A 16,590-nucleotide genomic window follows, 5' to 3' on the forward strand; every position below is an offset into this window, starting at 1 on the left:
GAAGCCTGGGCTGGAGCCCCAGTCAGAGAGGAGCAACCTACGGGAAGGACTCGCTGTGGAATATTTCATGGAGGATGGCTTCCCATGGGAGGGATCCTGCCTGGTGCAGGAGAAGGATGAGGAGGAGGAGTGGTAGAGGCAATGAGATTCCTCATCCCCCTGCACTGCTGGGCAGGAGTGAGGAGAAAACTCAGGAGGGAAACTAAGCCTGAGSAGAGGGAGGGGTGGAGGGAAGGTGTTTTTAAGATTTCAGTTTATTTCTCATTACACTACCCCAACTGGATTGGCAATAAATGAAAATAATTTCCCCAAGTTGAGACCTTTTTGCCCATGACACTAATTCCTGAGTGATCATTCCCTGTTCTGATGGTGAGCTTCCTGTTAAACTTTCTCTGCATTGTCCAGYCGAGGAGGGCAGTGAGTGATGAAGCAGCTTTGTGGGGCACAGGGCATCCAGCCAGGCTCATCCCACCCCACGAGGTCTGAAGAGGCAGGGAATGACTYCCAAAAGCAGCAGGGAACCATTGCACTGCAGAGTGCAGCCCTGATTTAATTAAAGCCTTAAACATCCSCCGAGCCACACRATCCATCCACCCAGCAATATGATGRAAAGACTGCAAGTTCCCCTAAACTCACCAGCCACCTCATGAATCTCCTGGCTGGGAAAGTGAGGGAAAATTAGGTCCAGTCTCACTTCATTCTTCCATTTCCACACAAGCCTGAGCTGTCCTGCTGCTCCTGGGATGTGCTAACAGGAGCTATTCCCATTAACTGAGCAGGGAAGAGGCTCCAAAGCAGGAGCAAGCAAAATCCAGGCTGCTGGGACCCCATCCTGCAGCCAAGGCCACGTGTCCCTGMCCCTCCCAATGCTCTGCCTTCAGCAACATCCAGTTTTTGGTGTCCTTTGCCATGCCCAGTGGGATCCAACACTCACTGCTCTGGTGCAGTTTTAAGGTGGTGATCAATCAAAGATTGGAGTCAATGATCTTGGAGGACTTCTCCAACCTGAATGATTCTGTGATTCTATAATTCTATGAGTCTCTCAGCCTTGGGTTTGAGAGGTTTTTTYYTKRMMWYMMMAAWTYCYYYTTYYWAAAAAAAAWTTTAATTGTATCATAYAGGTGCAAAGAAAACAACTAAACCTCTACACCTGACTCACAGCAAAATGTTTGTAAATTCAGATTCAGGTGGCAGAGTAAAACAGGGGAAGAGGGGATTTTGTGAAGTCCTGTTTTCCTMGGGTGGAAGAGCTTCTCAGCTGCCTCCTGTCATCACTTTCCACAGAGGAAATGAGGAAGGAATGAGCAGTGATGATTTGGGGAGTCCCTCACCCYMTTTTCTGCATCTAAACCCAGCTGGTAGCTCAGTGAGCTGTTTCTTAAAATCACAGAATCCTTTCATTTGGAAAAGACTCCTGAGATCATCAAGTTCAACCATTAAACCAGCACTGCCAAGGCCACTTGTGTCCCCAAATCTACCCCTTTTTTAAACACTTGCAAGGATGGTGACACCTCCAGGAGTCATTTCAGGCACAGCAGGACAGCGTGGGGACCACTCGGATATCACTTCCCGTTTCTCCTGGACTGCACTAGTGGTTTATTCTCCCTTTTCAGAGCGGCAAAATCCAAGTCACGCTTGATGGGCACATCCTGCACCCATGAGGATGGACACAGGTCCCAGCAGGGCCCTGAGAGCAGAGGGATAAAGGCCTGAGACAGGAGGATCCTTGCAGCTGGACCTCACCCACAGCTCTGCAGGTACATCCCTGACCCGCCTGGAAGGGGAGAAGCCAAAGAGATTTAAGTCCGCGCTCACGGTTAGGAACGTTTTCCCCAACCAGACCACATGAAAAAAGCAAATATTTGCTAGAATGAAAGTGTCAAATGCTTGGCAACTCTCCCTCTGCCTTGTTTTATTTTGTTCACGGGGGCTTCAACCAGTTAATAACTGTGTGATCCATGGATTTAYGTCCTTTCGGTCAGGGAGGTGGGATAATCCTGTGCCAGCTCAAAACAAACACACKGATTTCTTCCTAAACAAAATTTGAATCAAGGAGAAAATGGGAGAAGCTCCAAGGAGCATTTTTGAAAGTTAGCATTAGTTTCATTTTGGCTCCAAACATTACTTCAAAAAGTAGAAGCCACAGCATCTAATTTCAAAAATGCACAAAGACGTGGTTTGATTTTTTTCAAATTGCTACCTTCTGTTGTCATTTTTTTTGTTGAGTTCAACATAAATCATTTCAGTTGACCTGAAATGCTATTTTTGACAAATGTATGCTTTAAAAAAAAAATTTAAAAAAAGAGAGAAAGAAGAAAGGAAAGAGAGTCCCATTCTTTAGCCTGTGTGTGTGCAACACCACTAATTTTTAGTTGTTGGCTTTCTGCTAGAGATAATCGCACCGAAAAAATGTCTGAATAAATTATTCTTCTTACAAGTGCATCAAAAGGGCTGACAGAAAGAACAAGAAAATTAGACACTGTATCAAAAAAAAAGAAAAAATATAAAGTGTGAATAGATAGGAACCACTGGAAAGATTTATTGAAGCAGAGCACGGGCATCAATACTTGGACGCTTGCATCACCAAAGCCTGCTTTGCATTCAGGTTTCCCACCTCCTGGCACTGCCTATGTGCTCCCTGTGATCCAAAAAATACAAATTAAAGAGCCTMATTTTTATCAGGGAGAGTTTGGAGTGAGCTCAAGAACAAGCAGTCCTCGCTTGGAGCTGGTGTTCCAGTTCCCTCCTCGCCGAGAGCAGCGCTGGTGCCCCGGGTAARCAGGCTCCAAGGCCTGGGGGATGGCTGCTCCATTTCTTCATTAAATAATTCTGACTCATGAACACATCAGAAAACTTGCATTGTGCCCTCTGACAGTTTACCTCCAGAAAGGCAAAGTTTGTCCAAGAAATCCTTTTGTGCAAATCATTCACGCGGCATTAGTCGTGTTTGTCCCTTCCTCGCCAAGACAGCTCCAGGAATTTGTGTTATTTTCACTGCYTTCCCCTCCACCCTCATCTATCCTGACTGAGTGAACTCGCAACTTTATCTCATCTTCCTGGAGGATCGAGACAGAGCTGCTTCTTCTGGCCAAGAAGAATGSCCTTAAAGGCAATTTTCATCCTTTTCTTTTCTTTTACAGACAACCTAAATGTCCCTKATACCCCAGTCTCGGCTGGCTTTTGGCCTTCAGAGGGGTCTGACCAAGAATGAATAAAGACATGACTGGAAGGTCAAACCTTACTGGTCTTATATATTTTTTATATAATCTTTTATATGTATATGTATGTACACGCACCTCCAATGCTTTTATTTATATAGCTCTGACCATTTCTCTTTCCCTTCTGATTTTTTGCAAGCCCACATGTMAAAAGATGATAAAAATGCCCCTAAAAGCAGCCTTAAGTTGCTCAACCCTGCACATTTCTGGGCCCACATTTCTGAGCACACACCTTCTCAGGTCACATACSGGGGCAAGAAACCAGTTTTTCAGGAATTTTTCCAGGCAAGAGAGAAATGCTCTAAACATCTGATATTTCCCTGTCTCCCTTCAAACCCCAGCGTATTTCAGGCAGATCTGCACATTTACATCCGACTGCTTAGCGGGGAGCTGTTTCTGAGCCATATCCATATAGTTTCTTCTGACATAAATATGAATTGAGGTTATGGCCCAGTATGATCTTCCCAGGAAAAAAGTGGAGATTACATCAATGTGACCCATTAAAGCAATCTTAAATACCCACTGATGGTTCATTATTGCAAGTTACTTTCCTTCCTGATGCAGAATTTATTCAATATATTGGAAGGGGAAAAGGTCTCCAGGAAAGCATTGCCTGTGCASTGCATTAATAAAAAGGGACGGCGCAAGGCATGAGCTTGACAAGTTGGATGAGGGGTTTCCATTTACACAACCCCAGTGGATGAATCAAAATCCTCCTCCTGAAGGGCACGGAGGCTAAAAGGAAAACTTTAATTAGGTTKCAGCCAGGTGAGGTTCAGGCTTTTCTCCCAAGGAAAAAGGGACAGGATGAGAGGAAATGGCTTCAAGGTGCACTGGGGGATGTTTAGATTGGATATTAGGAAAACGTTTTTCACTAAAAGGGAGGTCAGGCATTGGAACAGGCTGCCCGGGGAAGTCATGGAATCACCATCCTTGCAAGTGTTTGACAGAGGTGTAGATGTGGTGCTTGGGGACACAGGTGGCCTTGGCAGTGCTGGTTTAATGGTTGGATTCGGTGATCTCAGGAGTCTTTTCCAAATGAAAGGATTCTGTGATTTTAGGAAACAGTGCACTGAGCTGCCAGCTGGGTTTAGATGCACAAAAGAGGGTGAGGGACTCCCYRAAYCATCACTGMTCATTCCTTCCCCATTGCCTCTGTGGAAAGTGGTGACAGGAGACAGCTGAGAAGCTCTTGCACCCAGGAGCTCTTTGCATCTTTCACAAAATCCCCTCTTCCCCTGTTTTACTCTGCCTCTGCAAYCTGAATCTGAATTTACAAACATTTTGCTGTGAATCGGGTATAGAGGTTTAGTTGTTTTCTTTGTACCTATAGGATACAATTTTAAAAAAATCTTTTTGAAGGAGAGTTTGTGCTATGGAAGAAAAAACCTCTCAAACCCAAGGCTGAGAGAATCACAGAATTATAGAATCACAGAATCATTCAGGTTGGAGAAGTCCTCCAAGATCATTGACTGCAACCTTTGACTGATTATCACCTTAAAACTGCACCAGAGCAGTGAGTGCCACATCCAGTGGTATCTTGAAYAATTGCAGGGACGGTGAACCCATCAGCACCCTGGGCAGCCTTTTCCAATGCCTCACAACCTTTCCTGTGAAATTCTTCCTAATGACCAATCTGAGCCTGTCCTGGTGCAGCTTGAGGCKGTTTCCTCTCATTCTGTCCAGAGAACATGAGCACTTTTCTGGTTTTTGCCCCCTGCAGACACCCAAAGGTGCCCCAAAGGGCCAGGAGGCTCCTGGGGGTACCTCTGTCCCAAATCCTCGAGAGGAGTTCGGGCAGTTTGTGGGTTGCAGCCACAAGGAAAGATGTGACACATCTTCCACTCATCCACAGTATTGACAAAACATAAAATATGAATGCCAGAGAACACAGAGTTCTCTTTGAAGAGATTAATTTGGGTACTTTGCCACATGGAATGGGTCAGGGAAAAGGTTTTCAGCATGAGGCAGAGGGTTTTGTTCCAGGGAATAAGGATTGCCCTTCTTTCTCTTCACACCCTGCGCTTCTGCTTGCAGTGCCTGCCCCCAGCTCCACAGGCTCCCAGAACATCTGGGGTTGGAGGGGCTTTGGGATGTCTTCTCCTCCCTCTGGCCCAAAGCAGGTGCTCCTCACCTTCTCAAAAAGCTACTCCCCACTGTCACACTCCTCATCCCCACCATCACCCACTGTGAAACTGGGGACACCTGCCCAGAGGAAAGAGTGCAGGGAATAAACACCAAATTGAAGCCTGCCTTTCCATTCCCAAAAATTTCCAGCTGCGTCCGCTTCTTTATTTTCTCCAATTCTCCTCCAATTTTCCATCTTCATGCACCTAATTAATGAGTCAATTCATTAGAATTTTTTTCAGCAGAATTCTCTTCCCATCAATAAAGCGGCCATGCCAAATTTTAGCCTTAATTTTAAACAATAGCTTTTGTTTCAAAGCTTTCTGCAGAGAAAACAGCTCGAGACCAAAGACTTCTCYGTCTCTTCACAAGACAATTATTCAGAATGCTATCAGCAAATCTTCATCTCCGAGGAGRATTTCTCCCAACACAGTCCACCCACCTATACATGCACTCAGGACTACAATCAATAYATGTTAATTAAGCTGTAGCCCACTCCAATTAAAATTATAGGATCTGAAGGACAGACATTTGTTTTTGTCAGTAAATTAATTTAAGCATTCATTAACTTTAATTTTTAAATTATATATCACTTTAATGATAAATAATTCCTCTCATTACAGAGGAAACATATGGAAGGGAAAGATAAGATGGGAGAGACTTGGACCCAGGGAGGAATATGTTCTCCGGCGCTTCCTTCTCCTTCGGCACATCAGCAACCCCATTTATGTCAGCAAACTGGGCTCTTTTGAAAATTTGGCTGGCAAGTGCAACGCTGAAATGAGAACAGAGATTCTTTGAGTATCTCACCTCCTTCTCTGCTGGGAACATGAAAGCTYGGCTGTGAAATCTCAGGGTTTTAGAATAGCTGAAACTTTGCACAGGCTACCAAAATAAACACTTTTCGACGGAAATCAAAATATTACCACGTTTACAGGTTTTTTAATTTATGTAGAAARGGGCAGGTTGTTTTGCAGCTTAACCCTTCCTGCACATATGTCAGGCAGGGAAGGGTGATTTTAAAAGTGGTGTTTGTGTAGTGTCCTGCACTCTGAGTTAAACCTTTCGTGGCTTGCTATTAATTAAATATGGAGCATGTCAGCAATATTTGAGGCCTTCTTTTCCCAGCAGATGCTGCATGGAAAATTATCTGGGCTGCTCCAAAGAAAGGTTTGAACCCTCAATACCTGCCAGACTGTCCCAGAGCTCACCTATCAGCACCCATCACACCCTCACTGGGAATTCTCCCTGCTCTGCTGCAGGRACATCCCAAAATCTCTTCCTGCTGTACTCAGGAGTGCCTGACATCCCAAAAGGCTCTGAGATCAGCAGGTCTTCACCCCACCAAGCACATCCTCGCAGTGCTTCCCAAAGCTGGGGCGCTGCATAAATAGCAGTGCTGCGTTCTGAGCCTCCTCCACACTGACCGTGCCTGGGACCTGTCAAATGACAGAAATCAAAATAGATTGACTGAATAAATTATTCACCCGAGGGTGTTTTTACTCCTCAAACCCTGTGCTGGACTGGTAAGGACTGATCAGCTTCACAGCTGATGGTGGCAAACAAAGAGCAAAACAAAATTATTCAGGGGATTGACTGACAAAAAAAAAAAGGAGCAAGGAAAGCACCATGTCTCAAGYTCTTGGGAGCTTTACACCTGCAGTGCAATTCCAGACTCTTCTGACCATATTTCTTCCTTTGAAACAACTGCTCATTCCTCTTCCCAGGCTGATTTTGCAGTTATCAACAMAAACCATTCCTGCTGGGTTTTTAGGACACTGCACCTGCTACAAACTCCTGGGAGACAGGGAGAAAGAGTCCCTRTCTGAGCCCTGCTGCACAAGCTCTGTTCATAGACACCTCCCTCCTGCCTTTAATCTAAGACCCAAAATAGGACAGGGTCAGTGGCCCAGGGAGGAGTTCCAGAGATAACCCAGGACTCCCAGCATCCAGACAAGTAACAACTATTCATACCCACATTGAGCAGAGCAGAGCACCCCAGCCTTCTCAGAGCCAAAATTCACTTTTTCCAGCTCATCTGCCTCTCGACATCTCCTGTCTCGCACCGTGTCAGCCCCTCCACCCTACAATGCCAAAATTAACTGCGTTCCCTTCTCAAGATCCACACCCTTCCCTCCCCCATGGAGAAGCAGCCCTGGCAGCGTGGCTTTGCTGAAGGCAAAGGGATTCCTCCTGCCAGGAGAAGCCCTGCTGCCCCAATTCCCACCTGTCAGTATAAACGCAAGCAGGGGATAACCCAGGGCTTTGAGCAGGTGCAGAGTTGGACCTGCAGATTGGAAAACTTCTTTAGGAGGAACACACAGGACCTACACAATGCAGGAGGTTCTACCAAAAGGGAAATTGGGCAGTGAAAGAGAAACGATGCAAAATATTATATTAATACTTTGTTTGCTTAACTACTGCAAAGACTAAAAAAAAAGCTTTCTCCCCATTTATCCATTAGCTCCTCTTCTATCCAGCTCTACTGCTGAATTCCCATATTTGTGACATCAATGCATGTTGCTATAGAGATAATTAATTAATGCAACATAATCAAGTCAGCAATTTTACTACTTTACAGGTTAACATAGGACTRGAAATAGAGTGGGGAAAACACCAAGGCTTAGTTCTGAAAAGCAGGATTTTTAATGGTGCTTTAASCACTGAGAGTTGGGCCTGAAAATCATTTCCACAGCACATGAAATGCGCCCCATTTGGCATAATCACTGTCATTAGAAGCCCAGAGAAAAATTAGAAAAATAGCAATGAAGAGGAATAAAAGTTCTGACAAAAAAAATTGCAGGTGGTGRRCAGAGCTCTCCGAGCAGCCAGCRAAACTCTTCWTCTCCACCTGGCAAAAATTCACCARTTCAACYGGCATCTGCCCAAAGAGGCTGCAGGCTGTGATGTGTTGTGCCTAACCCCAAATATTCAGGGCTTTTTTTCCAACAGCCACCCCAAAAATCATCTTTCCTGGGATGCCTCCTTTTCTGGAAGAGCAGCTCTTTGTGGCACCTCCTGAGTGAGCTGATGATGAGAAGGGGGTTGAGATGACCTCTCTGCATCCCAGAAGAGTCGATATGATGCTCAGCTGGGAGCTGGTGGCTTTTTTCATCAGAGCCAGGTTATCCTGCCTGTCACACGTGGGCCACACCAGGAGGCAGGAGGTGAGAGCAGGCAYTTCCACCTCTCTCACCCACAGCTCCCTCCTGACAGTCAGGCTGACATTTACAGCTGACAAGGACATCAGTGCCCTGTCAATGTGTCCAAACAAGACAACTCTGTGTTGGGAGCTGTAACTCCGCCCAGGAACTCGCCTTCCTACCAAGAAATTGGCCAAAAAAAGGATGCACTGGAACATCCTGTATGTAACTCCACCCTTTTCGTAATTGAGAAGATTAAAATCAGTCCCTTTATTTTTTTTTGTCCTGTGCTAATTAGAATCTTTTTATATACTTTTCAGTTCAGGGTCTCTGCCTTCTGAGGTTAGAAAGACGAAAGCAGCACAGATGAAACTAGGTCACTTAACCCTCAGGATATTCCCATTCCTCAGCAAAAGTTGCACCACACACAGTGGAGCAAAAGGGAGAAAGGTTTAAGAGACACATGCAGAATAATTGAGCCAAAGGCTGTGTTTTGAGAACAAAAGTGACATCAACAAGCCACRTTTGCCTTCCATATCCACGAAGTTTTGTCAGGTTGTGGTATTTCCATGGCAAGTTTCACCACCAAGCTGTAACTGAAGATACCTACACTTCTCAGAGAACTGCCCAGTGAAGAAACAACCAAGCAAATGGTTATTAAAATATAATTTAGTAGGAAAATCAGCAGGCCAGAACACTGCTGCACAATTTATAAGCCATGTCTGCAATACACAAAAGCAGAAGGATTTCTCACAAGAGCACGGAGAGATGGAAAAAGGAGAAAAATGGCCTTAAGCTGAAGGAGGGARGGTTTAGATGGGATATTGGGAAGGAATTGTTCCCTGGGAGGGTGGGCAGGCCCTGGCACAGGGTGCCCAGAGAAGCTGTGGCTGCCCCTGACAGTGCCCAGGGACAGSCTGGACAGGGCTTAAAGCAACCTGGGACAGTGGAAGGTGTCCCTGWCCATRGCAGGAGGTGGAACTGGATGARCTTCAAGGTCCTTTCCCACTCAAACAATTCCATGTTTCCACACACTATTTCAATTAAAGCATGGAAAATGCAGCTTTTATGTTGCATCCACATACAACACAGTTGAACAAAATTAGGATAAGAAACCACCCAAGTATTAAACACATTGTGATCTGTTTAGAGACTCCAGCATCRGGATAAATTGCACGGAGTCACTAAAATCCAGAGCTTATTGCACACCATCTGCAGGCAGAGAGAGTCCTCTATTCCCATGCCAGAGCTGTTTTCCTGGCAGGCTGCTGCTTGACCTGTTGCAAGACTTTTGGTGCCTGCCTGCAGCAGAGTTCCAGAGGAGACAGACCCACCACAAGGAGTCAGTTCAGCTGTGGAAGGATAGGGGCAGAAACCTGTAGCACAATTTTCCTGTGATATCCAAGCCACTGGAATATTTGCCTGATSCGCACAAAATCCAAAGGAAAAACCCACTCTTGCAGCCACCAGCTGCTGCTGCAAAGGTTTATAACTGGAATAAAGAGAGAACGCATCCTCCCTAAAGCCAGACRACAGCCCAACCCAGATAGAGGCAAGAAATCATCTCTGCTGAGAGCAACAATGAGCAATTTGGCTTGATTATATCCTTGCAGATCTTCCTATTTATAATGGTTCGCATTATTTTGAATGCAAACTGGTGGGGCTTTTTTTTTTCCCCCTGTGCATCAGCTCTCATGACCAAAAGTTGTCATTAGCTCCTGATTAAAAAGGATTTTAAATAAGGAGTGGAAACAAGCACAAGAAGTGCTGCTGTATCAGATTGACTGCTGCAAATGTCAGTTTTATTTACTGATTGGAGTTCACTAAGCTTTGTTTTWCTTTCAGTAGAGGAAAAATTAGGAATGCTGGATCAGGTAGGAGAAAAAAACAGCAGAGGAGAGATAAATAAATAAACAACCACGGGGTCCATGTGCCCAGGAGGGTGCTGGAAGGTTATACTTGCAACATACATGCAAGTTTGCCCATAGATGCAGCAAACAAATTAAATAAGCTTCACTAGTGAGAGCCTGACCTTTTCCATCTTCCCCCAAGCAGAAATCAGGCTGTGATGGGGACCAAAAAGAGGGTTAGAAACAGCAAAGATAATMAAGTCAGGCAGCAGAAGCACAAGAGGCTGAAGGGAGAAGACAGACAGGTGAAAGGACAACCTCAGGAAAAGCTGAAATATTGCAAGTCATTCTCTATCACCAAAATACCACGAGACAACCTATGCCAGTAAAATATTGGCAGGGGAGGACAAGGCCAGGAGAGCCCAGGAGAGCCCAGGAGTTCCATTTCCATGCTGGGAGGAGGAGCTGGCTCCATTTCAGCCATGGCCCTGCTCCTTTTGGCACATGTTCRCTGTGCAATTTCCAGAACAGAACAGAACTCCCCTCTAGCAAGGAGCAGGCAGACACCAAACAAGATTAGTTTGAATTTTCCAGTCTCAATGGCATCCAGACCAGGGAATACATCACTGATTATTCCAAGTGGTGGGTTCCTAACCCCGCTGACAGCCCACCCTCAGCCCTGGGGAGGTTCTGTACTCACAGCCACCGATTCCTCCGGTGCACAGAGAACCCAATGCTGAGCTGGGCCACCCCATCAGCACAGGGCACTGCCTGMAGTACATTTGGGTTATTTATGGGGTTTATGTTCATCTTGGGACCCTCACAAGAAAGATATTGAGGGGCTGGAGCATGTCCAGAGAAGGGAATGGAGCTGGGAGGGGCTCAGCCTGGAGAAAAGGATGCTTGATGGGACCTTGTGGCTCTGCACAACTCCCTGACAGGAGGGGCAGCCGGGGGGAGTTCAGTCTCTTCCCCCAGGGAACACTTGACAGGATGAGAAGGAACAGACTCAAACTGCAACAGAGAAGGCTCAGGGTGGACATCAGCAGGAATTTCTGCATGGAAAGGGTGCTCAGGCCTTGGCAGGGGCTGCCCAGGGAGCTTTGGAGTGCCCATCCCTGGAGGWGTCCMWGGAASRRCTGGAGGTGGCACTCAGAGCTCTGGGCTGGGGACARGGTAGGRATCGGTCACAAGYTGGACTCRGTGATCCTGAARGGCTTCTCCAACCYAAATSATYCWGGGATTTTGGGATTTAACCCCTGCTTAGCCAGGCAGTGCTCTCCTGGGAGACAGCACAGCAGGACCTGAGCACAGGATTCACTGCACAGATGCACCAGCTGGGTGAGCTCAGTCCCCAGCAGGTACTGTGTCTACAGACACATCTTTTAGTCCAGATGATGGGAAAGGGCACAGAAAGAAGGGGATCCCTGCATCTTCCTGAGGGTACTGACAGCACTCTGCTTTCGTCAGGCAGGCTCAGGGCTTGCTGGTGAGCAAATCCACTGCTCAGAGAGCTCAGAGCTCCTCTCTCAAGCCTTCAGCCAAATCCACACTAATGCACAGGTACTCAGCCCTCCTCCAAGCCCTGAGAGCAGGCAAAGCTAATTCCAATAAATGCAAAGCRATTCCATTCGATTCCACCTTTTAAATGCAACACTTAATTAACTCTACTGGGGCTTCTTTCCCTCTCTCTGCTTGTGTTTCCATGCCACCGAGGTTAGGAAAACACCTCCCTGTGCACAAAGGGGCCCTCCCCGCTCTGTGCTGGCATYACACGGAGCAGAGCCCAGCTCCAAACTGCAAGAGTTTCTCCTTCAGAGAGCTGAGACCAGATGGTGGTTTTTTACTGCTCTGGCTGACCCTCKCTTGGACTCCAACCCAGTAACCTCACCAGGCTCTGGTGCTCGAGTGGAACAGCAGAAACCAAGCTGTCACCCTGCTAGATCCAACATTTAGAGGCAGTAATGCTGAACTCTCCAGAAAAAGAGGAAAACAAAGAAAAGCAGAGMTGGGGAGTGGAGGGAACAACCCAAACCAGATGTTTTAAGCAGCTGGCATCGCTGTTTCTCCCAAGATGCTGATGAACGCAAACTCTGCAGCTTGCCAGACCCCCATCAGCCGCCCTCTTCCTGCAAACAGAGAATTCAAATCAGCCCTGCTGGATTTAATCATCTTCTCCCCTTAAATAATAAACCAGGGGCAGGACAGGAAAAGGATTTATTCATGTCACTAACTGTCAAGAAAATGTTTACTGTGCTAAAACAACCTGCAGTAAGAATAAAAAAAAAAAAAAAAAAAAAAAAAAAAAAAAAAAAAAAAAAAAAAAAAGGAAAATAAGAAAGACAAAACACCCAGAAGAGAGGGAAGTGTGAGAACTCATCAGCTCTGCATGAGGGACTTGGACATGCCCAGGTCAACACTGAGAGGGGATAAACATGARCTCTTCCAGCAGATATTAACAGGGAAAGCAGAGCAGAAAGGAAGGGGGAAGCACCCTGCTTGGCTCAGTGTTTGAGCTGAGCTCTGCTTTTTGGGCAGAGCTGAGAACACTTTTTTTTTTTTTTTTTTAAGCCAGAGTTTGTGGGACTGGCACCAAACCCCAGCACAAATTCAACAGTTTGTACAGCAGCTCCCCCCAGCCCTGGCTTGAGACCCTGCATGACAGCCGACAACCTCCTCCAAAAATCTTCCAGAGAGAGGGAAAAAAGACACCAGAAGCAGGGCTGAAAGGTGCTCCTCCTGCCAGAGAAAGGTCAGGGGATGCCAGAGGCCTGAGAAATAACAGCAAAAACTCAGTGTACCAGGAAAAACAAAGTCTTTGGAGCATTACTGAAAGAGCCTCCAGCTCTGCCACACCAGGCATGAACCCTTTACAGCAGGGCACAAGAAGGGCCCAGAACACAAAAGGCTTGAGCAATCTGGCAAAAGTCCATCAAGGACTATTAAACACAGAGTTACAGATTAACTTCCAGCTCAGGAAGCCCTGAAGCTGCAAAAAGCCCCAGACTGGGAGGGAGCAATACACAAGCACGGGTTCTTTCTCAGGATCCTGCGCCTCRCTGGAGCCTCACCAGGGAACTCAGCACAGCCAGTGGACCCTGCAGTCACAGGGCTGAGGGCCACATTCCACCAGTGCCAGGGCTGTCAGGCTGCTGGCACGGTACTGAKAGGATTGGTTAATGAAGGGTGACCCATGGAGAGCTGTACCCACCCCCRTCTTGCCCCGAGAAGCTGTGGCTGCCCCACCCCTGCRAGTGTCCCAGGCCAGGTTGGATAGGGATTGGAGTAACTGGGAGAGTGGGAGATGTCCCTGCCCATGGCAGGGGTGTGAAACAAGATGAGCTTTAAGGTCCCTTCCAACCCAATCCATCCTGCAACTTCATGGCATCCAGGACCCCTTCACTGTCTCAGGGTAAAGGTGGGCAGGCACAGAACAGACCCCATATGGGACACTCCATCATCCAACAGACCCGTTTCTTTCCAGACTGGACATACCACAGGCTTCCAACAGCCTGCAGTGAGAACACCCCAAGCTCCCCTGCAATTCGATTCTGTCATCTCATGCAAACCCAGCCTGTCTCCTTCCTCCCATCCTGTTTTTTGAWACCGGTGCTCACAGCAGGAACCCTGTACAGATCAATCTGTTGGTGTTTTGAGCACGTTCCCAGCCTTTTAGAGCTCTCCCGTGCTTTAGCAGCTATTTCTCAGTCTGGGAGACACCCTGCTGGTGGCATTGAACAGCACAGTGGAGGTGCAGCAGGAGCCAAAACAGGGGCTCACATTCCAAGCTTGAGGCTTAAAGGAAACTGCCACCTGCAGAAAACAGTCAGGAGGAAAATTAGAYACCAACAGCACAGAATTTTTTGTTCTCACATCCCCTTGGGCTGCTTAGTATCTGGGAATGCCCAGAAGCCTTTCCAGATAAAYCAGTGCAAAGGACAACCTTATCACGGATAATATCAAATAGCAGAGKCCAGCAACAAATTGTTTTCTGCTCTGAGTCTGTGCCTTTCATCACAGGCCTTGGGGGACAAGCAGTGAAATGAGATTCCCTCCTGTCAGAATTAAATCAGGATGACTGTTACAAGAAAATGAACTCAAGTGCTGCACAACGTCCTTGGACATTGCAGTCTCCTGATCCAGAGGTGGCCAAAAGCAGGCACACGGAGAGCAAGGAGAGAACCAAGAGCCCCGGGGGAGCAGATCCAACCCATGCCTCAGAACTTACTCCAGTACAGGACGTCATTCCAGCTCCACCTGCAGGAATTTCTGCCAGTGAGAAAGCCTTGAAGGTTAGATGGGAAAGGTGTTGCTCCAGAAGTGAGGAAAGCTGAGGTTGGTGGGGAGGAGCAGGTGAGAAAAGCAGAGAAGGTGGTGAGCCTGGAGGCTGTATAAAAATACCACTGAATAGCCTGGGAAGTCAAGATGGTTGGGTTTCTTGGCATAATCCCACAGGCAAATGCTGAATGCAGCATCCCAAGAGAGCCTTCAAGCAACCTCCATCAAGTCCCTGCTCCAGCCCTCCCTCTCCTTGTGTTCAGTCCCTCCACACAGCCCAAGTTTCCAGGAGGAACATTTGCTGAAGCTGAATTTTACAGGAATATTAGAGAACATTCACAAAATGAAATCTGAATTGACATAAGGAGATATATATATACACAAATTATATTWAAAAAGAAGTTATTCCTCTAAATCAGGGAATCACAAGTGGTATGTCCTTGCAAAATTACCCACCCTTTTAATTAGAGGTTGGAGGGGGTGGGAGGTCAATTWAGTCTCTGTGATGCTTCAAGAAACCTGACACGATTTGGGCATCAAGCTCAGGCTAAAAGAAGTAGAAATCCAGCTGGTTTCCTAAATAACCCTTCCTGCAGAATAATTAAGGTTGGAAAAGACCTCCAAGACCAAGTCTAGCCCCTAAAAAAGGGGAGCACCATCAAGAGGTACAAAAAAGACCTTCAATACTTTCACACCTACAGAACTTAATAGATTCCAGGGGAAACAACCATCCCAAACCTTSAAATCTGCAGGATTTTGAAAAAAGGTATTTAAATGTTATTGATCCAGCACCATTCGCAGCTAGGAAATGGATGAGCATGTTGTGGCTCACAGGAGAAAYCCCTGCAGGTAACAGAAGTGTGAGAGACAGAAGAGCTCCCAGTATGGATTGCCAGTCCCRGAGCAAGTACAAGGCATGGAGAGAGCCAGCAAAGGAAACAAGGAAAACCATGACCCTGAGATGAGAACACATCTGTAATAGGTCTATAAAGATGTCAATCTCCTATTTATATCAAATATCTGTACAGACAGCCAGGAAACCTACATTAAAATCCTGCACCAAGCTTCCAAGGAAACACCTCATCAGCCTTCTCTGCTCAATCCATGGCAAAGCTGGACTGAGTGCCTCTTTTCCTCCCCACAGCTAAGAATACAAGGCCTAAATGCTGGGATTTTTGCTGAATTATTAGCATCTRCTCTGCTGGGCTCTATCTGTGCAGACAAGAAATCACGGAAGAAAAAAAAATAAAAGGGGGGAAAAAAAGAGGAAAAATCCTGTACAAAAGGCTGGAAATGCCTCACAACCCTCATTGTTTCAGGTTGATTTTCTTGCATCTCTCTTCTAACAGAAAAGCAACACAATAAGGACTAGATATCTAAAGTGGCAGCTGGACTGACCAAGAAAAATGTTTGGTGGGGTAGTACTTGCTCAGCAAAGCCAACAGCATCCTAAATTGGACTGTTTTTACCARCTTTGAAAATAAAATTGAGGCTCGCAGGACACTCCAGAGAATGCTGGTGACTCAGAGCTTGAAACGAGCCTTTTTCCCTAGGCTGGCTTTTCAGGGTCTTGGAGAGACAGAGATGGCAGCAATAACAAATATAACAAATGAAACAAATATATAACAAATATATAACAAATATAACTTACATAACATTAACACACACAGGGACAGACTGAACACCAACAGATTATTGACATTTTCCCACTTCAGTAATGCAGTGCCCTCTACAAAGCCAGGATTAACACAATCTCAGCCCAAAAGGCCAAGCAGGCTCTAGACCAAACAGTACTCGTGGAAAATGAAATGGCTTAAATTTCCCCCATGGACCTGTGACAAACCAGTCCATGGTAGGGGGTGGAATGAGTTTTAATGTCCYTCCCAGTCCAAACAATTCCATGAGTCCATGATTTCCCAGTGGTTTCCCCAAGGAATGACCTCTCCCATGGCAGCCCTGACTGTGAGCACTGGG

General features: G+C 46.4%; 1 long non-coding RNA gene across 2 annotated transcripts in view; it reads right to left on the reverse strand.

Moving 5' to 3' along the window:
* Positions 1 to 5,472: 5,472 nt before the first annotated feature.
* The window catches only part of LOC130585286 (uncharacterized), a 30,687-nt gene continuing 19,569 nt past the window's right edge, over positions 5,473 to 16,590 (reverse strand). For both annotated transcript variants that reach the window (XR_008966582.1, XR_008966581.1), the window contains 2 exons: positions 6,013 to 6,120; positions 5,473 to 5,551 (listed from right to left, as the gene is read on the reverse strand). This is a non-coding gene — a long non-coding RNA (uncharacterized LOC130585286). The remainder of the gene's footprint in view (positions 5,552 to 6,012; positions 6,121 to 16,590) is intronic.

The sequence above is a fragment of the Malurus melanocephalus genome, unplaced genomic scaffold, assembly GCF_030028575.1.
Source record: "Malurus melanocephalus ecotype Western Australia unplaced genomic scaffold, MMel_1.1 scaffold_858, whole genome shotgun sequence".
Taxonomy (NCBI): domain Eukaryota; kingdom Metazoa; phylum Chordata; class Aves; order Passeriformes; family Maluridae; genus Malurus; species Malurus melanocephalus.